The sequence below is a fragment of the Diabrotica virgifera genome, chromosome 3 (genome assembly GCF_917563875.1).
Source record: "Diabrotica virgifera virgifera chromosome 3, PGI_DIABVI_V3a".
In the NCBI taxonomy this organism is placed as follows: Eukaryota; Metazoa; Arthropoda; class Insecta; order Coleoptera; family Chrysomelidae; genus Diabrotica; species Diabrotica virgifera.
Window position 1 is genome coordinate 38,053,053 of NC_065445.1, and position 26,223 is coordinate 38,079,275.

The window sequence follows — 26,223 nt, forward strand, 5'->3', positions numbered from 1 at the left end:
AAAAAAAGAAAATTTGATGTGATTTTTAATTTTAAATGTCTCATTCAAAAATTTTTTTTATTCTAAGGGATTTTTCGGCCCTCGGAAATAATATAGTCCTTCATTCTGAGTTTAAATTTTTCAAAAATATTAACTAGTTTTTTCAGGATTCGTAAAAAATGGATACCATGCCTGTGGTGATATTTTCCAAATCGAACATTGGCTATCTTTGTCATACAAAGCACTCAGTTGAACAGAATGTGGTGACAAGACATTGACAAACAAGCTTACTAAATATTTGACACTGACACGGCTTCAGCAATATTTTGAGTAGTTTATTAAATAATATGGATTGTGTATTTGATAAATAACTGACTTAAGATGTGACATGAATAAAAAGTTATTAATTTTTTATTTTTTATGGAAGATCCAAGCAGAGAATACACCAGGATAAATTCTGTGATCCAAGTATTTTGTTGTTAATATGTTCAAAATGTATCTTTATTAAAAAAATCACTTTTACTCTTATCTCGATTATTAGTTTTAATTGTACAGTATATAAATTATTATAATCACGGAATACATAGTTAGTGAAAAAATGATCATATTAATTAACTGAATTAATAATTTAAGCGATTATACAAGTAACGGTTATCCAAAAACATTCAAAAGCCATCTCTAAGTTAATCGTGACAATGCCATTGTCAACCAATGTTTATATCTCCATACCAGTAAGAATTTTACTACACGTAATTTGCTGCGTAAAGAAAGAAAAAGTAGGTATAGTCGGTTCGCTAAACTCAGATACAACTGGCTGGTGATTTTAATAGGTTTTTTTTTGTTTTTTGCCAATCTTCCCAAAACTGGCAAAATTACTAACTATTTAGTAATTATTAACTATTTAGTAATTATGTTTTGCCAATTTTACCAAAATTGGCAAAATAACTTACTAAAATCACTAGCCAGTTGTGTCTGAGTTTAGCGAACCGACTATATATCCGTAAATATTTGCGCCTACGCTCTTAATGTTGACTATAAAAACTATAGAAATAAGCTTAAAAGCTTATTAAAAAAAAACAAAAACGACTTCTATCAAAATAACATTCATGAAGCTGGTGCAAACACAAAAAAAATGTGGAATACTATAAATATAAAAAATGATAGGTATATCTGGTCGGAAGCAAACTTCTAAAAATATTATACATCTAATAACATTATATCAATAATCACAGTAAATTTTAAATAAATATTGGTATCTATTATAATGTGGATTACCGTCGAAAGCCGACATGATCAACCAAAAAAGAAGATGTATTTGGTGATTTTTCAGTGACCTTCTTGGGTGTGAATCTGTCTTTTTAATTTACTCCTCCTGGTTTAAAAACAAAGCATAGTGTCAATTGACTTAGCACCAATGCCGCGCCAGCGTATGGTAGCGCCTGTGTGCAAATCATATAATGGCGCTCAAAACATACGCATTTTTTGAGCAAAATCAACATAATTTTCCAATATCGAAAATCTATACTGAAACTATGGATTGGGCGAGAAAACAATAAAAGAAATTAACTTTGTATAACATTTTAAGATCCTAAATTGGTTCGTCTTTACGTTCATTTGTAATCGAACATCATTAAATTTGCTATCTGTCCGAAACTCGAGCAAAAATTGTTTTACCACTTGTAAAGCATTTAAGGCCAACTACATATTCATTGTTTTTGATTATAAAATTTTGCTAACGAACTTTAACTTTCATCAGAATTTCATACCATATGTGGACTGAGCATATTATGAATGTAATAGTAGGGGAGGAAATGTTATGTTAAATTTGCAGTTACTCGAGCGTTATGGGGACCTATTGGATTGTGAAGATTATTTCCTAAAACCAAAAAAAGTTAAATTAAGTTTCCCATAAAGTTTTCATTTCCGACAATCGTTTTTTCCGATTATAGCGCCATCTATCCATAATTCGAAAAAATGTCTCGAATAAGAGTTATTTATTTTTACGTTAAGTAATACATATCTGCAATAAAAAAGGGGTCTCCTATATAAGATTTTAAAATAACCCCCCACCCCACCTCCGTGGAGAGTCGTGTTTGGTACCATTCGATAGATTTTTCAAAATAATTGAATACGTGTATTTTGCAGTTTTTCGATCTGATGTTCATTTCGCAAAATATCGTGGGGTTCGTATTTAAAATTTTAAATTTACTCCCTACTCTCCGTGGGGGGTCGTGTTTGGTATCATTAAATAGATTTTTGAAAAATATTGAGCACGTATTTTTTAGTTTTTCGATTTGATATTCATTTCGCGAAATATTCGCTTTTTTTGTGAAATTTTGTGAGTTGCCCATTTCCTTAAACGTAACTTAACTTTACTTAACCCTTACCTTATCTTAATCTGACGATTTTGAGCTTTTCTAGGGATAGATTTTTTCCGATCCCCCTTAGCGAACTCCCCTGTATTAAGAAGAACCAATATATGATAGAGGTACAAGGGTACAAGGTTTCGCCTCATGTGATAATCTGAGGCGTCAGAGTAACTGCAAAAATCCCCGCTTGGGCTCCCCTACCATAGATGTTGATATTTTATCTCCTAAACATCTAGCTTGATATTTTGAATCAAGATGAAATTTATCCGAATGTGTTATATCACATAAAGCATCATAAATGGCAAATTTTTATACAATGGCTTTAAATCATCAAATCTACTGGACCAGCGTGTATCAGATAAATGCTTTAGCGAGCTCGTAAACCAAAAGCGATATCCCTACATCGCATAACATACATTGCGGAAAGATACATACTGAGTGTCACATCAGATGTGACACTCAGTGCGTATCTTTCCGCAATGTATGTTATGCGATGTAGGGATATCGCTTTTGGTTTACGAGCTCGCTAAAGTCAGACCTGCGAAGTGTTACTTTAGATATCCCAACGTTTGGTAGAACCTGAAAAAATTTAGATAATTTTTCAATTAAATTAAATAAACCGATTGTTTCTTGATTGATCTTCACAGCATCATTAACTACTAAATTTAACGTGTGAGTAGCACATGGCATAAGCTCGTGTATTCACGTCTAAAATAATACTTTGAAAACCGTTATTTTTGCCACGCATAAAAGTCATTATTATAGCTCTGACCCCTCAAGTTACTGATGTCTAAATAAAACTTTTTTAATTTCTCTAACTAATATAAAAGAGCCCAAACCCAAACCTGTTGAATCCAAAATTGGACAAAAAGCTAAAACATGTCCTCGTATTTCTAATTTTTTAGAGCAGTCAGTAAAGTGGACAAATCTAAAGTTAAATAATAAAATAAAGTTATAATAATCTAAACTTATTAATACTCTTATGTGTTCCATATACATATTATGTGCAATATCAGGAGTGCAATCCAATATGATTGAAAAGGATTTATTCTGCTTGCAAAACTGCAAAATTGAATTTTGTATTTCTTTAGCCAAAACGCATATAATTTTACTTTGAATTTTATCAACAAAAAAAGATGGCCTTTTTGTACCTTGTAAACTTACTACCTTTGAAGTTAAGATATACAGGGTGGCAACGTCCGTAAATGAGTAAGTGTTGTTCGGACCTGCGTAAAATTTTGGTAACAACTCTAGTGTCGCCCCTTAATTGCTGGCGCCTGTGTACGCCGCACACATTGCACACGTGGACGGCGCGGCCCTGCTTAGCACCATGCCTAGGCAAGAGTTGTCTGTTTTGCGCTATACCAAGTCAATAGACACTGTATCAATTATTATTTTACACAAAAGTAGTATTACGGTTAGAAGTTAGAAGTAAAATTAAACATCTAACGTAAAGTTAATGCTACAGAACAAGACCGACGGTATACGCTAAACCACATTGGATGTCGAATACCTTGATAGTAAACTAAATAATATTATAGTAATACGTTGCTGAAGGGTTCTAAAAAACAACTGCTTTTTGTATAAAACCAGACTAAAAATCTAAAAATTAAAGGAATATCGCAGAATGCACAAAATATCGCCTATAGGTATAACTTAATTAACCTACGAAATGCCAATAATGTCAAAATTTCATAACAGTGGAAACTTCCCTCAGGTTGCACCAATTACAAACAAACACTACGGAGCAGTAAATTTGAATTACACCTCCTGGTTTAAAAGCAGAGCATAATAATATAAAATATATTAAATGTAATAGTATAGGCTTATTATTCAACGAGCATAATGATGCCTTCGACTCATGTCGTAATTCATCTCGAACAAAAGGAGTAAAGGATAATGGAACGTCGACCTTATTGTCTTGGGATTATTTTTATAACACTAAGCAAATACTTGCATTGAATATCTAAATCTCCGAAATTTTACAACTTCGTAGTTTATAACTTAATTGATAGATCCTGCTAATACAAGTGTTTGGGTTAGCAGATACAGGCGGTTAAACAAAGTGTTGGAAACTTAGAGTATGGAAAATTTTTTATCCTCTCTGGAGATCTAACACGCAATCTGTTCTTCGAACGAAAGTGAATCCTTATTTTAATACGGTTGGTTCTCATTGAGATTTGACATCACTTGTTTTATTAGTGATTTTTGTGCGATTTCTGAGTGAAAACTAGCAATTTTTTTAACTCTTTATAGTGGTGATGTGTTCGGCTTACGGTTGTAAAAGCGACAGCAGCAGGAAAGAAGTGGGAATTACATTTTACAGGTAAATAAATATTTCTGTTATGTGTGCATAGATTAAAATTCAATAAATACTCCTATATTCTTAGATATTGCCTCTTAAACGGTTAATAATTTGAAAATTAACACTTCAATGTACCTTATTACATAATTAAAATTACATGGTTAAGTTATAAAATGAGAAAAATTTACATGTAAAATTAAAAGTAACATAAAAAATCACCATTTTACCAGTGGTGTAGGTACGAAACGGTACGAAATAAATGAAATTATAAAATATATTGTGGCAACTTCGAAAATGGAACTAATAGCGTATATTGTTATTACATATTATTGACTTTTTTTGTTGTTAAACATTTTATTGCTTGATTTTATTTTGTTTATATGTAAAAAAATTATTTAAGAGCACAGGCTCAAATATTTTACGGCTATCTCTACTTTTTCTTTTTTTACACGGCAAATTATATGTAGTAAAGTTTTCACTGGTATGGATACGTACATAAACATTACTTGACAATGACATTGTCACCATTAACTTGAGATGACTTTTGAATGTTCTTGGATAACTGTTACTTGTATCACCGCTTAAATTATTAATTCAATTAATTAATATGATAATTTTTCACTAACTATGTATTCAGTGATTATAATAATTTATATACTATGCCATAAAAGATAATACTTAATCGAGAAAAGAGGAAAAGTGATTTTTTTAATAATATATTGTTACTATGAAACGCTTAGATAAATTTTGAATATCTTTAACAACAAAATGCTTATATCACAATATATATCCTGGTGTAGTCTCTGCTTGGGATCTTCCATAAATAATAAACAATAAATAACTTTTTATTAATTTCACGTCTTAAATTATTTAACCAATACACTATCAATATTATTTAATAAACAACTCAAGATAACGAGCGATACACAATTATTGGATCAAAGCTAGCCGTGCAAAAAATTACATATGTCTTGTTTTAATCTGAATTTTTATCAATTAATTTTGATTAACGTTATAAAACATAAAAAATCAGTCAAAACCTTTAACACAGAACTTTAATCTAAAATAAAAAGAATTAACACAATTATAAGTAACAATAATAAATAAAATCAAACAGGATGCTGTATATGTCCACCACCAACATCTCTACATAACCTAACTTTTCTTGTTAAGTTGACGTGCACTGCAAAGTTGACGTAAACTGGAAAGTAGTATATCTGAATTAAGAACAGACATGCACTGTATATCTATCTCTGTCGTTGAGAGCCACCTATGGTGACAATAATTTTGGATCAAACGTTATTATTATTCCTAAAGCCGTGTCAAATATCTAAAATTGCCGCTGTCTTGTCAGCACATTCTGTTCGGCTGAGTGCGTTGTACGACAAAGATAGCGAATATTCAATTTGGAAAATATTACCACTGACATGGTGTTCACTTTTTTCCAACAGGGCTTTTCATAGATGGTCATTTGTTTCGAGCTTCTGTCATGTGTCACATAATATTAATATATCTACGTCATACGTCTTTGGTTTGTATTATTGTTATATACTAATAACGTATGTCGTAGATATATTAATATTATGTGACACATGACAGAAGCTCGAAACAAATGACTGTGAATAAAAAGCCCTCTAGGGCTTTTCATCGATTGCCATTTGTTTCGAGCTTCTGTCATGTGTCACATAATATTAATATATCTACGTCATACGTCTTTGGTTTGTATTATTGTTATATACCAATAACGTATGACGTAGATATATTAATATTATGTGACACATGACAGAAGCTCGAAACAAATGACTGTGAATGAAAAGCCCTATAGGGCTTTTCATCGATTGCCATTTGTTTCTAGCTTCTGTCATGTGTCACATAATATTAATATATCTACGTCATACGTCTCTAGTTTGTATCATTGTTATATACCAATAACGTATTACGTAGATATATTAATATGTGACACATGACAGAAGCTCGAAACAAATGACTGTGAATGAAAAGCCCTATACTGAAAAAAGTAATACTTTTGAAAAATCTAAACGCAGAATGAAAGACTAAATTATTACCGAGGGCTGAAAGTCCCTCAGAATAAATAAAAAGTTTCTTTTGAATGAGATCTTTGAAAATAAAAATCACACTAAATTGTCTCTTAGTTTTTCACCCCTGTAACTTTTTTCTCAGAATTCGAAAAATAAATCCCATTTAAATATAGTATTGGAGCCGAAATTTTGCGACCTATGTGAAATAAAGATATCTATCATAAATCAATAATTCAAAAAGTTTGCTTTCGACACATCCCCTAATTCCTAATCCTGTTTTATTTTGAGTGGGTATAAAAGTTCAACATACTAAAATACTGTTATTTGTTTCAATCTTTCTATGTAAGCCATGCATAATATTGTGTAATTAATAAAATTAGAAAATTGAACTAAACCTACGAGCAATATTATTTAATTATGTAGTTTTATATAGTTTCTTCTGGCCTACGCGATACGCCACTGGCACTCGTGTTTGGTTCTAACTTGGTTTTGGCTTCAGTTTCGTTCTCGTTGCGGTCACTCCAGGGAGAGGGTAAAAAATTTTCCATACTCTAAGGTTGGAACCATGGCTTCGGTTTATTGCGGGCTGCGGGCAGGTAAAAACGAGTACAGAACCTTTAGAAAGGCCTTCACTATATTTCTTAAAAAATTTTGTTTTCAAATTTTTTTATAAATAGGTAGGTATTCTATTTATTTTATAAGTAGGTAGATATAAAAAAATACCTACTACAAAAAAAAAATAAAAATTTATTAAGCAGTTACATTTTCTACTATGTACTTGTGTAGTTCAAAATGTCCCCATCAAATTAGGAAAAAAAAAGAAGCAAAAATCGAGTTAGAGCGGGCCCCTGTGGGGCCCGGGCCCTGGTTCCGCGGAACCCGCGGAACCATGCTCAGTACGCCACTGCGCACTGCTATCTATAATGACAGTTTTTACAAACTAAAAACTTACACATAATATGACATAGAGTAGATAAACACTTTTATCTGTTATTACCCTATTATTATCAATACGTTCCTGAGAGTCTGCTTGAGAATGACAACTACAAGCTATACTGGGGCGGCACTGTGCTCACAGACCAAACAGTGGCACATAATAGACCAGATCTCGTATTAGTCAAAAAATTAACGAGACGAACAACACGCATTAATGTGGCGATACCTTACAACAATAACCTGCGTGCTAAATTCACTGAAAATATCTTCAAGTATAGATATCTGGAAATTCAAATACAAAGACAATGTAGAATGCAAAGTACCCAGACAATATCTATTATTCTCTCTACTACTGGAGTCATTCCTAATAACCTCCTAGAACAAACAAATATATGGAACAAAGATGGTCTGAATGAACAGCTGTATAAGACCATAGCACAAAGCTGTACTGGCCAGATGTGTACGAAAATTTCTGGGAGATACTCCAGCATATTAAGTCACCTCGGGCTCGATAACAGACTTTCGAAAGCCAAATTCCGAGTCTACTATACTCGCTTGGTTCATTGTTTAGAGCGCGTATATGTGTGGTTAGATGTACTATCCGTTGCAAGGTAATTTGGATGGAATTCCCAGAATATTTTGTGTTTGATATCGGCCCAGTCTCTTAATCTGGGGAATTCCATCCGAATTATCTTGCACGGATAGTACAGCTAGATACAGGAAATTCGATTGATTTTTTTAAATCTAAACGAACAAGCTGTTAAAGCTTCTCTTTTGGCCAATATACGAATAGCCAAGTATGGAACATCCCATACAATTGGGGAACATTTATTTTATTAGCTCTCAAAGACATCGTATATTGTGTTTTGGCATTTGGGGGAAATAGCAGCCAAACAATTGAATTCTGTTTCATTTTCTAATAGCACAGTTAGCTAATTACCCGTAGAATACTTAAAATTGCCAATAATGATGTTAAGGAAACCGTCATAGAATAAAAATATAGATCAGTATTAATTTGTTTTGCCCTGCAATTGGAATTGGACCAGAGTACCGATGTAACAAATTTTGCTCAGCTAATGTTATGTTGCCGTTTTTTGTACGGAAATAAAATAAAAGAAATTTTTTTTTCTCGTGTCCCTTCCTTGTACGATAACATCAATTGGATTATTTAATGAAGTAAATGATTTTTCCACCTACTTCTACCGAAAGTATACTTTTCCGGACCTGATTGTAGGGAGCAAAGTTGTACTTTTCCTCCCTAGGGAGGAAAAGTAAAAGTGACGTCATTCATGAAATATAACTTATTGACGCCCTGTACAATATCTATTTTCTATTACGTAAGTATCTATACATTTTAACGTTTATTTATAAAACACCCAGTATTTTGCAGAATGGTAAAAAACAGTAAATTGTTATTTTGATTTAACAATGTTTACATTAATAATTTGACTTATATTTGACAGTTGACAGTTATATTGTACCTACTTGTTAGTTTTAATTTTAATAAATTTTGTTGGTTAGTTACATAAATAAATTAAGTAAAAATGAAAAATGACTTGTCATTAATTTGAGGAAGGTGGAAAAATCATATGTATAACATGGGAGTAAAGTGCCTTTTCCTCCCTTGAATGATTACTGCCCTCCGCTACGCGTCGGGCAGTAAACTTCATTCTCGGGAGGAAAAGTAGCACTTTCCTCCCTTGTTATACAAATAGCTATTATTGCACAACATGGTTTGGATTAGCTGAAGTGCCTTAGGTAGGACTGGTTAGGCAGGAGATTAAAACGTGGAGGCGTTGCAACAAGAATAAGCAGATTCACCGGAATGTGTCTTTATTCACTGTAGAATACAGAGACAAGCTTTGACAGCTAAAAAGATGCCAGGTGAATTAAGCAAGTCCTCAACGAAGCTGTTGCTGTTAAAGCAGTACATTTTATTAAGTCAAGAGCTTTGAGTTCAAAACTATTTCGGCTTTTGTGTTCAAAATGGGAGTAGTCCAGAAAGCCACTGCGCATCCGCTAGGAAAAATATTCTGATTCGGATTTTTTGCACAATCTTACTCAAAAAAGACCCCTTTTAACAAATTTGCATGTTGCCAAGACCAAAAGTGGGTCAAAAAATTTTCAAACGTTTTTTTTTGTTTTTTTCCTAAAACTATTTTTTTTCATGGACCAAAAATTTTTTAGGTTTTTTGGATCATTCCAAACAGAAAAAGTCTTCAGTGACATATAAGCGATTAAAAATTGAAAAATTGCCAAACTGGCAATTTTTAACCCTCAAAAACTATGTGAAAAACTGAAAATTTGAATGTTGCCAAGGTAGGTAGATATTCTTTAAACATCGATTGATGAAATCCCGAAGAGTTTTTTGCAATACAATATTCAAAACTCCTTTGCTTTTTAATTGCTAATCCAGCGTGCGCGACACTATTTTCCACCGTTGCATGTGTATACAGTATGGTGCAAATGAAAGGAATAAATTAGTTATTTCGTAAACCGGCGACTTTGAGGAAAATTGCCGAAACGTGTCGATTTTTATTTTTAAGTTATGATATTGTGGCATATATGGTATACTAGTGTATGACGTCACTAGTCCATTTGGGCGTGATGACGTAATCGATGATTTTTTTAAATAAGAATAGGGGTCGTGTGCTAGCTCATTTGAAAGGTTTTTCAATTCTCTATTCAGTAATATAAACATTTACATAATTATTTATACAGGGTGTCCACAGAGTACCTACTGTTTACCCCATCTTGTGGAGTTATCGGCAAAAAATTTATTAAAATATTAGTCAAAAATAATTACTCGGGTGTTTTTGGGGTCGCTAACGACGAATATGACATCGGAAGCGATCTCCGGATTACCTGGTCCCCAGGGTACCTACTTCTTATGGAGTTTTCGGCAAATTCATTAAAAAATTAGTCAAAAATCATTACTCGGGGTTTTTTGGGGCCTCTAACAACGAATATGACATCGGAAGTAATTTCCGGATTACCTGGTGCACGGGGTACCTACTTTTTACCCCGTCTTGTGGAGTTTTCGGCAAAAAATTTATTAAAAAGTTAGTCAAAAATAATTACTCGGGTGTTTTTGGGGTCGCTTACGACGAATATGACATTGGAAGCGATCTCCGTATTACCTGGTGCCCAGGGTACCTACTTCTTATGGAGTTTTCGGCAAATTCATTAAAAAATTAGCCAAAAATCATTACTCAGGGTTTTTTGGGGCCGCTAACAACGAATATGACATCGGAAGTAATTTCCGGAGTACCTGGTGCACAGGGTACCTACTGTTTACCCCGTCTTGTAGAGTTTTCGGCAAAAAATGTATTAAAACATTAGTCAAAAATAATTACTCGGGTGTTTTTGGGGTCGCTTACGACGAATATGACATTGGAAGTGATATCCGGATTACCTGGTGCCCAGGCTACCTACTTCTTATGGAGTTTTCGGCCAATTCATTAAAAAATTAGCCAAAAATCATTACTCGGGGTTTTTTGGGGCCACTAACAACGAATATGACATCGGAAGTAATTTCCGGAGTACCTGGTGCACAGGGTACCTACTTTTTACCCCGTCTTGTGGAGTTTCGGCAAAAAATTTATTAAAAAATTAGTCAAAAATAATTACTCGGGTGTTTTTGGGGTCGCTTACGACGAATATGACATCAGAAGCGATCTCCGGATTACCTGGTGCCCAGGGTACCTAATTCTTATGGAGTTTTCGGCAAATTCATTAAAAAATTAGCCAAAAATCATTACTCGGGGTTTTTTGGGGCCGCTAACAACGAATATGACATCGGAAGTAATTTCCGGAGTACCTGGTGCACAGGGTACCTACTTTTTACCCCGTCTTGTGGAGTTTTCGGCAAAAAATGTATTAAAAAATTAGTCAAAAATAATTACTCGGGTGTTTTTGGGGTCGCTTACGACGAATATGACATTGAAAGCGATCTCCGGTGTACCTGGTGCCCAGGGTACCTACTGTTTATCTCGTAACTAATGATGTTTGACTAATTTTTAATAAATTTGCCGAAAACTCCAGAAAACGAGGTAAACAGTAGATACCCGTAGATCACTTCCGATGTCATATTCGTCTTTAGCGACCCCAAAAATCCCCTTGTAATTATTTTTGACTAATTTTTTAATAAACTTTTTGCCGAAAACTCCATAAGAGAGCTAAACAGTAGGTACCCTGGGCACCAGGTACACCGGAGATCGTTTCCAATATCATATTCGTCGTAAGCGACCCCAAAAACACCCGAGTAATTATTTTTGACTAATTTTTTAATAAATTGTTTGCCGAAAACTCCACAAGACGGGGTAAAAAGTAGGTACCCTGTGCACCAGGTACTCCGGAAATTACTTCCGATGTCATATTCGTCGTTAGCGGCCCCAAAAACCCCCGAGTAATGATTTTTGACTAATTTTTTAATGAATTTTAATGACGAGGTAAACAGTAGGTACCTTTGGCAACAGGTACTCCGGAGATCACTTTTGACGTCATATTCGTTTTCAGCGACCCCAAAAACCCCCGAGTAACAAAATTGAACTCATTTTCGCCGATAATAATTGACGAGTTCTACATTTTTTTTATTTTCTGTTTGAGATGCACTTTAAAGTACTAGTACACTTTAGAAGACCAAAAATAAGCATTTTTTTCAAGATTTTTTTTCGCAGAATCTTTATAAAAAATGAACTTAAAACTTTTTACATATTAATATCTAACTCTTAGAGAATACAAAAAACATATCTTTTTTCATTTATTATATTGTAGAGGGCGCCAAAGTCGAGGCATCGAAAAAAAAAGGAGTTCCGATGGCGGACAGTTAATCTCAGGATTGGGATCTCTCAAACAAAAAAATCGTACGGCATTTGAAAAGGGAAGGTTTCTTACGTGACAATTTACCACTGTTAGTGAAAAATTCTGCAAAAGAAAGATTTTACGGAAATTTGAAAAAAATTTGTGAAAAAATCGCCCGTTTTTCTTCAGTTTTTCATGGTTAAACAATATTTATTTTTTATTTTTTGGTCAAATTTTGGTAAATTGTCACGTAAGAAACCTTCCTTTTTCAAATGCAGTACGATTTTTGAAGTTATACTTCTTTACCGGCGATAGAGGGTGAATTTTTTATATGGTAAAACCTAGCGACCGGGCGCATGCGCATTATAACTTTGTTCTGATTGGATGTTCAAATGACATGTCAAAAATTATTCAATATGGCGGCTGTGGCACAGCTGTAGTTAGATTATTTATGGTTGTTGCGTTTTAAAATTTGTGTGAAAAGAAACAACAAACAAAAGTTAGTTAATAGTTATACTGCCTTTTTAAATGGTTTTCATATACCTATATTTTTGGACTTTTGGACTATTTTGGACAAAGAAAACTCATTCTAATTTGGTAAGTAGTTTTTATTATAATCATATTGTAATTATACATTTGGATTAGGTTGAAATACATACATTTATTTTCTCAAGAATGCGGATTTTAGAGAGAAATCCCAAATTAGGTTCGATTTTTATTTTTAAATTATGATTTTTTGGCGTAGATTTATTTATCTAGTAGGTATGTACTGCTTTGATTTACATACTTAATTTGATTACCAACAGAAGTTCTACCAATCTTCATCTAAGATATTGTTTTCTTACTGTTTTTTTTTTATATTTTTATATTTTCTTCCACAAAATTTAAACTACATAATTTAATTTTCAAAACAACTGTTAAACAGTAAAACGTTCAGTTACCGTTTTTTTCCACATGATAAATAATGTGGGATTGGACGAGTGAGTCTACGCTTCGATTACGAATCAAAGTGCCACGAAATTCACGGGTTCAATTCCCGATGCAGGTTTTATTTTTTTATTTTTTTATGCATGTTATGATTGTAAGTATATTGGTTATATAATTTTTTTTTCAGAAAATGCGTATTTAAAATTTTTGCCAACAATTATTATCGTTCAGAAATCAATTTTTCTTTGTGGCATTTTTCAATGTGTTTGTGTGCGTTTTATTCTTTTATTTTTTTAAATTTTTGGTATTGTCTTAAAAATCACATAATATGTAGTAGAAGTATAACTTCTTACGTGCGTACAAAGTACACACACATTCTTGTTTTATTTCAGGATATCCCAATCCTGAGATTAACTGTCCGCCATCATTTTTCGAGGCCTCGACTTTTGAGCCCTCTACAATATTAGTGTACGTGTATAAATGAAAAAAGATATATCTTTTGTACTCTCTAAGAGTTAGATAATAATATGTAAAAAGTTTTATGTTTATTTTTAATAAGGGTTCTGAGAAAAAAATTCTTGAAAAAAATAATTATTTTTGGTCTTCTAAAGTGTACTAGTACCTAGAATACTTTTTTTGTATGCAGTTTTTCAATATTATATCATGGCTCCGGTTCACAAAGTTTCCTGGAACATTCACGAATCGAATGCAAAAAGAATTATTAAGATCCGTCTTGTCCTTTTTTTCCGTGGTAAGGCCGATTTTAGTGCTTTATCGCTTCGTCTATAAAGGCCCCGTCTCACCATCAAATAATTGACAGTTATTTGATCAAACTTGACAGTTAGTGACACAAAGTGACAGTTAGTATGTATAGTTTGTGTCACTAACTGTCAAGTTTGATCAAATAACTGTCAATTATTTGATGGTGAGACGGGGCCTTAACACTATGGAAAGATTTTTATATTTTTCTCAGCCATGTGTTCTTTATATTTTTTTGTATCAATTAAATCAAAAAATGTTACAGCATATTTCTGTCAGAATTGCATCATCTCGACCTAATTACACAAAACTTTTATTTACATTCTTAATCAGTTCCACTTCCCCTCTAATCTCTGGCGCTATATCTATCACAAAATTACCCACCTTCAGCACGAAAATAATTCCCATTGTGCGCTCTCGAGGAGTGAAAGAACTTTGCCCTTTCCGAAAACATCGGACATACCGAGCGCCAGTTGCAGTCTAGAACGTACCGGCTGAATCCCAGCTAACCCCCAGAAATGCACCGTACGGTCGAGTCAATACTGTACATTCTTCCATAAGATATTTAGGTCTCCTGTCATAAATCGATGCGATAGTCTGCGAACAGCTGATTGTCGAACCGACGTAGGGAAGTCGATAGTAAAGCTGATGTTTTCATGTTACTCGCTTGGTTCATTGTTTAGAGTGCGTATGTGTGGTTAGATATACAGTGCTCATGTTTGTGATGATATTGTTCTGATTGTGTATGAAACAGTAGGATTTGGAAGTGGTGAGTTATTAACATTATTTTTATTTTTGAATAGACAGTCAATTTTTTATGATCCTTTTAATATGGAATACCGAAATCTTCCATTCTTCCATCTTTCATGATTTAAAAAATTATGTGTCACAGTATATCTTTTTTCTTATGTACATAGGTATATTATATCTATAGATTAATATTTAGGAGGTCTTAAGGTAAACGTACCTATTATCGGCACCTTTAGCACGTCAAGCACAATGGAGCTTCATTTTAATTAGGTTAGTAACCAAATTAGCTGAATAAAGTGTATTCAGATTATTGTTTTGGTTAATAAAATATATCACAATTACACACAGAATATTTACTTTATCCTAAAACAAACTCATAATATTTAAAAAATTAATAAAATGAAAAGTGTTTAAGTCCCCATTATCGGCATTCTAAATTAAATTCATGCTCTAATTTTCGGCATATCAAGGATCCTTTTTTCGGCATGAACTAGATACCCAAAATTTTAATAATTATTGTATAAGATACTTACCTAAATATTTACTTAGATACTATTGAAGTAAATAAATTATTGTATGTAAATACATATTATTTCTAACAATTATTAAAGCTAATTGGCTCTTCCCAAAGCCATAAATTCCACAAAAAGAAGAAGAAGAAGAAGAAAAATTCCTACGCATTACTACACCCTTCCTCGAGGCACTTACGAAATTTTTCCAAAATTTCAAAATTTTTCCAAAATTTCAAAATTTTTCATCAAGTTATCGCGAAAAGGGATCAAATGTGAGATTCTATCTAACGTCGCGACTACTCGCGGGTTAAACACACTTTATTTTAGTAGTAATTGACACAAGCATTTCCTTTTCATTTTCCTCTTCTGGTGTGGAAAACGGGCCTTCGTGACATTATTCAATTTAATCTTTGTCTTGCGATTAGAAATTCTATTATTAAAGGTTTGTGCAACTTTTTTTTCTTTTCGTTTTCCAATTTTTTTTTGATGCGCTTTTCTTTCCGTTACATTTTTAGCTGTTCTTCTTGTTTTTCTTTTCTTCTATTTTCTTGTAATATTGTTGCCACTGAGATTGTTTGTATGTTCTAAAAAAGTCCTTATTTCAATATATCATTGAAACTGCCTATCCAACAACTGCTTTTTTGTTGCAGGAAATCCACAGCCTGCAATCCGAAATAGTAATGCTATCAGTAGGTTTTCTTCTTCTTCTGTTAGTGTGATCCCTGGTCCAGATTTCTTCTCTAAAGAAGTTCTACCGTTTACTTTATCCTGTAGAGTCGATCTAGGTACCTTATACAATTTGCCAGCTGTTTTAAATGGCATTCCTGACTGAACAGTTACAACAGTTTTGTTTATATCTTCTGAAGAATATTGAATTCTATTTTTTTCTTTTACATTATTAATTTCTTAATTTTAGTCTAAAACAAAGAATTTTCAATTATCGGCACGTATAGTCATGGATTATCGGCAGTGTTATACTTGGTCAAATTATATGGCTATTTCTAGTATAGATATGGGATGCCGAAAATTGGTACAGAGAATCATCGATTTTTATTGCATATAATGACCAAACATTTTTGTCATAGTAAGTTAAAAGATGACGCTAAAATCAACATAAATAGAGTATAATGCATATAACCAATTATCGGCACTCCAGCCGATGATTGGATCATCTGTTAATATTTACGTAGGTACCTATTATCGGCACCCTCAAAATACTGCAAAAAGCTATAGAAAAACAGTTTTTGGCCAACAAATAATCAAAATCAACTATTTCTCAACACATAAAACTTAATAAAACGGTTATTCGAAATTTTAATCACAAATTATAGCATTCTATACCTTAGCTGTTTCTTAACACTAACAATAAGAAACACTTCCCATGAGAGCTTGGCGCCAACAGGCCAATATATTTTTAAATGTTGTGATTACAGTTTTCGTCTGACAATTGACATATTTTTCGTACGCGTGGATAAAGGTTCTTATAAATTAGTGAAATACTTTCGTTCAACAGTCACGCGCAAGAATTCTTATTTTTTTCGATTATGTAGAATTACTGCCGATAATTGGGGTAGTGCTGAAAATAGGATCGTTTACCTTATGTTGATTACAAAAATAAAGTCCGAATTCATGCGTTAAGTCATTATTAAAAAAATATTCAATAAGTATATGAATTTAGAAGTGATTACATCTAACAACAAGGGTTGTTATATTTCATAACGAGAAACACAACAATCATTCTTGATATCTTTAAATCAAGTTAGAATTCTACGTAATACGTTTGCCATACTTCACCAAAAGGAAAAGAACCCCCCTAAAAAACCTATAGGTAAATTATATTATATTATTTAATTGAATTATTATTATTTAATTATATTATTATATAATAACCTTATAAATTATATTATTTTCATTTAATTTTTCTTAATAAAAAAAAAACAAAACACGCAAAAAGCTTCATTATTTGAACACGACAGAAAAAAAATTCACAGACAACTCTACATATAATATTATCTATTTTGGCGCTTGTAAACAATCTAGATTTTTATAAAATTTTGTGCTTCATGATTTTTACCTGAGCTGAGGTTCCTTTTCCTAGAAAAATTGAAGACTAAAATAGTTGTGATATTGTTAACGCTATATTTTAAAGTTTTACAATTTTAAAATAAGAATTTTCTAAAAATTCTGAGGGGGGGTTATAACCCACAAACCCCCCTGGTTACGCCTATGATCGCTGTCTCCTCATTACCTACATGTCAAAGCTATTTTAACCCTTAAGTACTAACACCCCGTCTCTCCGACGGCATCGCTTGTCGAAAGTGGGATATTTCCCTTCCTAAAAAATTTTAAGGTCGCTCATTTATGACTTTTCAAGTTGGGTTGTTCTTTAGTAGTATTGAATTCGGCACAGGTTGTTATTCGAAAGATATTTAGGCTCAAAGTGTGATTTCCGTCTAATAGACGGGGTGTTAGTGTTTGTGCCCAGTTCGTCATTACACATAATGTGCCCCAGTTCGTAAAAAAACATCAAATAAGGGAATAAACACTCTGAGGAAACCAGGGGCGTAACAGAGGGCCCCGCAGCATGAAGCTTGCGAGGGGGCCCCAATCGCTTAAGGGCCCCATCTTGTCATCTGATATTATGTAAAAATCTGTTATTGTTGTATTATTTTTACGTTGTCTGTTTAAATTAATTTTAAACAGACGTAAAAATTTAAAAACGTAAAAATTTCTAACTTGAACGTATTTGCCAAGTGAATCATCTCATAATATCTAAAAACTTAATCCCTTCCGGCCTACCGAAATTTTATGGCAGCGACAATAAACTATATAATGCTTTGTACGTGACTATTGAAAGATATTAGAATTGCAATTTGCCGAATTTAAGAACAATATTTTTAAATCTAAAAATGGGTTTTCTTTCCCTCTGTTCTTTACCTACTTTTAGTATTTCGATACAATATTATCGCCAGTAATTTCATATTGGTTGGTTGCATTGAATGTTATTTATGTTTGTGTTGATTTACGGTTATATTTGCATCAGTTTGGTACGCATTTATTTAACAATTATTTACGACTTTTCTTGTGTAATCATTGGACAATCTCTCAACAGATAAACGGTAAGATAAGGAAATTATAACACTTACGCTTTAGGGGAGTCAATGTAGAAAAACTTGCATTGTTTCGGTTTCGGAAAAAATCAAACAAGCTTATATTTTTCTAAAACATTTTTTGTTAGTTTATATATCTTATCTTAAAGTGAAAAGTTCTACACACAGATGCCACTAATTGTTTATTAATTCTTTAAACAATAAAACTGTTTTACATTAAATAATTTTAAAAGATATCGGTGAATTCATTATTTTACTTTGTTCAAAAATGTTTCTATTTGCTTTGTGATTATGCTGAACTCGAATATGTCATTAAATCAGGGCCATAAGTACGATGTTGGGGGCCCCTACCAGGGGGTCTGGGGTTAATCACCCAGCAGAAGGAGTCCGGGAAAATTGATATTTAACCACTTGAAAACGCATTTTAATGTACTCCATGACTAAAGTTTCCTATACCTACCTACATATTGCTATTTTAGTTGACCAACACAAAAAAAAATTGAAATCACATTATTTTAAGCTAAATATTTACCATCAATATAACATCTTTTCTGTTAAAAAAATATACTACATATAATGTTACTTACATTCTTCGGCTATAATGTAGGTTTTTAATCGCGTTATATTGACTATATATAGGCAGTATAACGCGATTACAATCACGGGGCCCCCTTCGCCGGGGGCCCCGAGGCACTGCCCGGTTGCCCCAATGGTAGTTACGGCCCTTGTCAGACATTACAATTTGAAAATTCAAAATAAATTTTTTTGAGCACTTTACAGTATGTCTGCGTGGCTTCGAACCATATGGGAAATATTTTTATTATCAATTTTACGAAAAAAGTTATTCTTCAAGAAATGCTCTGAATGGTCTTAAATCTGAGATACAAAATAATCCATATAAACCATTAGATATCAAAGCTTATCAATTTTATACGAGGTAAGTCAAAAAATAGGAATTTAACTCAAGGATAAAGCAATTTTATATTTAACAATTGACGATTTTAATTTTAATATGTAATTACATCCTTGTAAATAAGAAAATTAATTTTTCCAAATATTTCTCAAATTACCGATAACCAACATCATTTTATTACAATTATAATAACTATTTTATTATTAATTTTTTAATTTTACGAAAAAATTCTTTATAAAATTCTTATCAGATTCTTTATAAAAAGCTCTGCATTATCTCAAAACGAAGATTCAATCGTAATATATCACATTTTACCAACTTTATACGAGGTATGTCGAAAAATATGAATTTTTCTCTGTACCTTTATAGTTCACAATATTTCAACTGGAATCATATAATTGCATATTTAAACATAGTTTTTAATTGCTAACAACTTTTTATAATAAACTTTTTCAATATTGTAAAATATAAAGGTGGTATAGATACTATTGAGCGAAATTAATATTTTTTGATATACCTCGTATAAAATCAATAAAATTTAATATCTGATTATTGCAATTTAGGTTTTATACCATGCAGAGCATTTTATGAAGAATAACTTTTTTTCGTAATATAGATATGTAATAAAAAAGTTTCCCGTAGGTTCCAAGCTACGCAAACACACTGTATAAGAAATCAAGAAAGAATTGTTTTAACATTTACTATTTTTAAAGCTGGTTATTAAATGTATTGTAAAATAGGTAAGTTGTACAGAAAACAACAAAAGAAGTTGTTTATTTGGAATGGGTTTGTATACCAATAAAGATGAGAAATGTAAGTTGTTATGAACCGTGAATGATAACGCTAACACAAAAAAGTTTTTGTTAAATAAGTCGTATTTAGTAATTGTTTAACGCGGAAGCAGTCGCGCTCACTTCTGTCACGTAAGCAGTCGCGCGTAGAACAAAATCTAACAATACGAATTTAAAACAAATTTCAATTTTATAATATTTTTGTTTGCTTGTTATGTTAAAAATATCTGTTTCTAACAATTTTAAAACTAATTGGTTCCCAGCAAAGCCATAAATTTCACAAAAAAAAAATTAAAATAAAATTTAAAAAAATTTAAAAAAAATCCTACGTATTACTACAACCTTCTTCGAGGCACTTACAAGTGGAAAGTTATGTTGCAAAATTTTTCATTAAGTTATCACGGAAAATGATAAAAAGTTGGATTTTTTCTAACGGCGCGACTGCTCCCGGGTTAAAAGGGCCCCATTTCAAATTCTGCGGGGGGGCCCCGACGGAGTTTGTTACGCCACTGGAGGAAACTCTTTTGACATGGTTTGATGAGGTAGAAGACGACATAAGTGAAGTGAAATCATTTTATGATGAAAATGTTGCCACTGACTACCATTGCTACACTGTACTAAGTATAGTAGGTACCTGTCAGTTTTTTTTTGTTTTAACATTTTTTAAAAATCTTTTTATTTTCACTTTTCTTACTCTTTGTTTAACTCGATAATAAATTTTTATTAAGATTCTTTGATTTGTTTCATTTTTATCACACTTTTTTTCAGGAGTAAAAAGGTACACAAACAATCCTTCCATTCTTGTTATAATGTTTTTTATTTTAATAAATACAGAAAAAATAGATTAATTACTGTGTTTTTTAGATAATCAATACTTTCAGTAAGTCATCGAGATATTTTTTTGCATTAAAATATTTAACAAAAAAAAAATTACCACTAAAATGTTAAATCCCTCTGTCAGGCGGTTAGTTAGTGTTTACGCCATTGATTTAAGATGTTAGTACTTAACGGTTAACTTTCCTTCTTCCCATAATCCTTCCTCTCCTTGTCTTTCCCTGTATTATCAATCTTACTTTACATCTGAGCGCTCTTACTATCAGTTCTAATCTAAGGTATTTATTGCAGATAATTTTTTCATTTTTACAAACCCTTTTCTTTTCTTGCTATTTCTATCCTGGCCATAATTTCAGTTATTTGATCATTATTTTCTAAAATCCAGGTTCACAGATACTCATTTGTGTTTTTCAACCCTTTGTGTCGGTACTTACATCTCCCACATGTATGTTTGTATATTTGTTTTTTTTTTTGTTACTATCACCTACAAAATTTAGTCTTTTTTATAGTAATTTTTTGTCCATTTTGTCTGCGTTTAAAATTTTCAAAAATACTCAATAGTTTTCTCATGATTCGAAAAAAACATGAATGCATTTAAATCACATTGGCGCGAAATTTTGCGCCTACACCATTAATAAAATGAAAAATTAAGACAATTAAATATTTACTTATAACACTAACTTTTACTTCAATAACAAACAATTGAGCAAATAAATGTAATGGGGGCGATGGCTTTGGATGGTTATGCAAGCAGAAAATTTAAACTTTACTAAACAATGTAACTTGTATTTAAAAGAAAAAAATAACAATACCATAAGTACATACATTTGAGCACACAAATTCAATGGAAGCGTTGACTTTACATGATTTTAGAAAGTTTGGATACATTTTGCTCATAACTTGTTGTTTTAAGTTTTAAACATGGACGACTCCAAATTTTCATTTGTTATAGTTGGCTTCTTTTTTCCTCTTATTTTTTTATGTGTAATCTGTACACTCACAGCTCGAATGATTCCAGTTTTTTCATTCATACCGCATTCAACGTTCATTAGACCGTATTCTTGTTGTTACTCCGCTATTCTGGTCATCAGCCTATGAAGATCTCCAATATTTTAGGCTAAGATGACACTGTTATCCGCATTTCCAATAGAATTAATGGAAAGTTTGCTTCTTACTTTGCTTTTATTTATTTCGTTGAAATTATATAATAGAAATAGAAGTATAACTTCTTACGTGCGTACAAAGTACACACACATTCTTTTTTTTTATAAATCGTACGTTTTACGTTACCGGTACGTTTGTTCATGTAATTTCAATTTAGACACATAATAATTAATATTGTTTAATTTACCATGTTTTTCTCCACCTGAATCCATAAAACCATCTGTTAACTTCAACGACGAAAAAATTTAAGCTTCTACATAATTTGCTTAACACATTTATAGCCAATATTATTTTATGTTCTTTAAATTACATAATACATGTTTTTATTTTTAAATACAGTCTAAAGATTGCGTGTTTCATCGTTTAATAATTAATAAATAATTATTAAATATTGTCTTTTTTTAATATGCTTCATGTAACAAATATTTTTGGTATTCACTATTATGGTGCTTTCATATATTATTTTTTTTTCATTCAGTAATATGGATCTCTACTTTACATTGAATTACACTTGAGATCAAAAAAATCGACTCGCTCGATGAATTGTAATTTATGCTTAGTAATTGCGTGTTGAGTTCTTTGAATTAAAACAACTAATGCAAAAAATATTGTTTATTATAAAGCTTCCAAAAAATAATTATTGCTTTATGCTAGGGATGGCGGTTGTTGACTAAACACCGGTTTTTGGTTATACCGGTTTTTTCATCTACGGTTTAACCTGGCGTTTATAACCGGTCAAACAAACCGGTTATTCCAAAAACCGATTTTTGGTTTTTTAGTCAATAGCCAATACCCAACAGGTTACATTTATATTGAGCTTTAGTTTGCGATACTCCATTCTAATCGATATCAATCCATATCAGCATAGAAATCAGTCATCAATGTTGTCAAATCGGTTTCGGTCAGCTTAAAATTTCTCATTCGTGCGTGTGGAAGTAAAAATTTTCCCATTTTCTTTTTCTGAATTCATAATTTTTTCACTTATCCGGTTTTTCACGGGTTATTACTTTAAAATGAATAAACCGGTTATAACCGGGACAAAAAAACAACCGGTAAAACCGATTATTGCGTAGTAAAAAACCGGCAAGTTTTTCCCATCCCTACTTTATGCAAATTGGCAACGTGTTGTAAAAGTTGTCTTCTTCTGTACGGCATAGGGAATGTAGCAAACATAGTAACGGGCATGTTATACACCATGTAGACCTGTATGAATTTGCCGGTGGTCGTCTCAGTCGCTTTTTAAACGTTGGCATGTGTGTTCACTTTGATGTGCATATTCGCAAGTGAATATTTTACAAAATGGGGTCCAGGTAGACTGTCGCCCGTCGCCTCCTTATGGCGGAGTCTGCAGTCTCAAGGGTTTACAGTCGATACTAGATTCGGGTCGGCGACGTGTAATGCCGACTGAGTGCCTTGCGGAATCGTCACGTGACAAGAGTTGAGCTTCAATAATCCTTGATGAATGTTCGAGGTGTCACCGTCACTCAGTGGATACTTAGGAGAAGGCTTAAGGCTGCCACTTTGACTCCCAGACGTGCTAACACACGGCCCAATTTGAACGCACGTCAGAAACAAGCTCGACTTCAGTTTGCCCGAGAATACGCCAGTTGGGACCTTGGTCAATGCTGCAGAGTTTTCTTCTCTGATAAGAGTCGAATGTGCTTGTAAAGCAACGACGGAAGACAACACGTCTATCGGAGGCCCGGGGAATGATTTGACCAGTGATGCAATGTCGAGACATTTATTTATGGTGGTAATTCGTGTATACTTTGGGGTACTTTATCTTTAGAAGACAGTGCGCGAAGAAATCAACACCGACCTCAGTGTAGCAGAAAACCAAATCCGCAGAACAGACAACATAGATGAAAAACTGAAGTATATAAACACTATAATAAGAACTACGGGAAAGAAACACCTAACCAAAGCTCCAAAGAAACATAAGGTGTGGATGACACCAGACATACTAGAACTAATGGATGAAAGACGCAAATTGAAGAATAATTCAGAAAAATACAGAGAGGTTGATAATAACATAAAGCAAATAACAAAGAAGGCCAAAGAATCATGGATTAAAGAACAATGTGTAGAAATGGAAGACTATGAAAGAAAGTATGACACATTCAATATACATAAAAAAGTAAAAGAACTTACAGGAACCCAAACAAGACATCAAATAAGTTTGCTTAAGGACAAAGACGGAAATATTATTGTAGACTTAACAGAAAAAATTAATAAATGGAGTGAATACATAAGAGAATTGTTTGAGGACAACAGAAATAACATTGACAAGGTAAATGGTGAAACGGGACCTGAAATCCTAAAATGTGAAGTAGAAATGGCACTTAGAAATTCCAAAACTGGAAAGGCAAATGGACCCGATGAGGTTCCTACTGAATTACTAAAGCTCTTGAATGATGAATCAATAGGTATAATATTGCACTTATTTAGCACAGTATACAATACTGGTATTATACCTCAAGAGTGGCTGCTGTCTACATTCGTTACACTGCCAAAGAAATCCAATGCAAAAGAATGTTCAGAACATCGAACAATATCTTTAATGAGCCATCTACTAAAGATATTTCTAAAAATCATCCACAACCGAGTTTATCAAAAGTTGGAGTCAGATATTAGTAATACACAGATGGGGTTCAGAAAAGGACTAGGTACTCGAGAAGCTCTCTTCGGTTTGAATGTTCTTACACAAAGATGCCTAGACGTTAATCAAGAAGTACATGCATGTTTTATCGATTTTGAAAAAGCGTTTGACAGAGTACGCCACGATAGGCTAAGAGACATTCTTGAAAGAAAAGACATAGATAATAAAGATCTGCGAATAATTCTCAACTTATATTGGAATCAGAAAGCTAACATCAAAATAGAAAACGAGATATCAAAAGCAATAGAAATACGTAGAGGAGTAAGACAGGGATGCATTTTGTCACCACTGCTATTTAATGTATATAGTGAAAGCATCTGTCAGGAAGCCCTTTTGCAAGCAAATCAAGGAATCGTAATCAATGGAGAGGTTGTAAATAATATTCGATACGCAGACGACACTGTACTAGTTGCAAGAACAGTAGAAGAATTACAACGATTACTTAGAAACATAAATATTGCTTGCAACAATTATGGCATAAACATTAATATCAAAAAAACCAAGTATATGGTCTTCAGTAAAATCATGACACAACCAGTACATATTAGTATAAACGGCATTCAAATTGAAAAAGTATCACGTTATAAATACTTGGGAACTTTAATAAACGAAACTGGAGACCAAAACAATGAAATAAAAAGACGTATCGAAATTGCCAGGGCCACCTTCATAAAGATGAGAAAATTCTTCTGCAACAGAGATATAAGCATCCCTCTACGATTAAGAATGCTAAGTGGCTACGTATTTAACACGCTATTATACGGTGTAGAGGCCTGGACTCTCAAACAGAACAACATAAAAAAAATTGAAAGTTTCGAGATGTGGTGCTACCGTCGAATGCTGAAGATAAGTTGGGTTGAAAGAATCACAAATCTTGAAGTAATACGAAGGATAGGAAGAGACCCAGAAATTTTATTAACGATAAAACGAAGAAAACTCGAGTATTTGGATCACCTGATGAGAGGTCATAAATACGCATTACTTCAAAATATAATGCAAGGAAAAATAGAAGGAAAACGGAATCCAGGCCGTAGAAGAATGTCGTGGATGCGGAATTTGAGAGAGTGGTTTGGCTGCACCACTAATGAACTTTTTAGGTCAGCTGTAAACAAAGTCAGGGTAGCCTTGATGATTTCCAATCTCCGATAGGAGTGGCCCAAGAAGAAGAAGAAGATCTTTAGAAGGCAAAACAGAGCTTGTGTTCGTGCCCAGTGGTAGTCGCGGAGGAGGTTTGACAGCGGATCGTTACATTACGGATATTTTCTAAGACAATGTTGTTCCCTACACCGGTTACATGGGCGAAGGCTTCACGCTAGAGCATGATAACGCTCCATAGAATACAGCGCGGATTACGAAAGACTACCTGGCCAATA

At 32.8% G+C, this 26,223-nt stretch overlaps 1 protein-coding gene across 1 annotated transcript in view; it reads left to right on the forward strand.

The window, feature by feature from the left end:
• Nucleotides 1-14,538: 14,538 nt before the first annotated feature.
• The window catches only part of LOC114326038 (facilitated trehalose transporter Tret1), a 161,824-nt gene continuing 150,139 nt past the window's right edge, over nucleotides 14,539-26,223 (forward strand). Inside the window, exon 1 of the mRNA XM_028274241.2 lies at nucleotides 14,539-14,886. The gene's annotated coding sequence lies outside the window, so the exon portion shown is untranslated. The remainder of the gene's footprint in view (nucleotides 14,887-26,223) is intronic.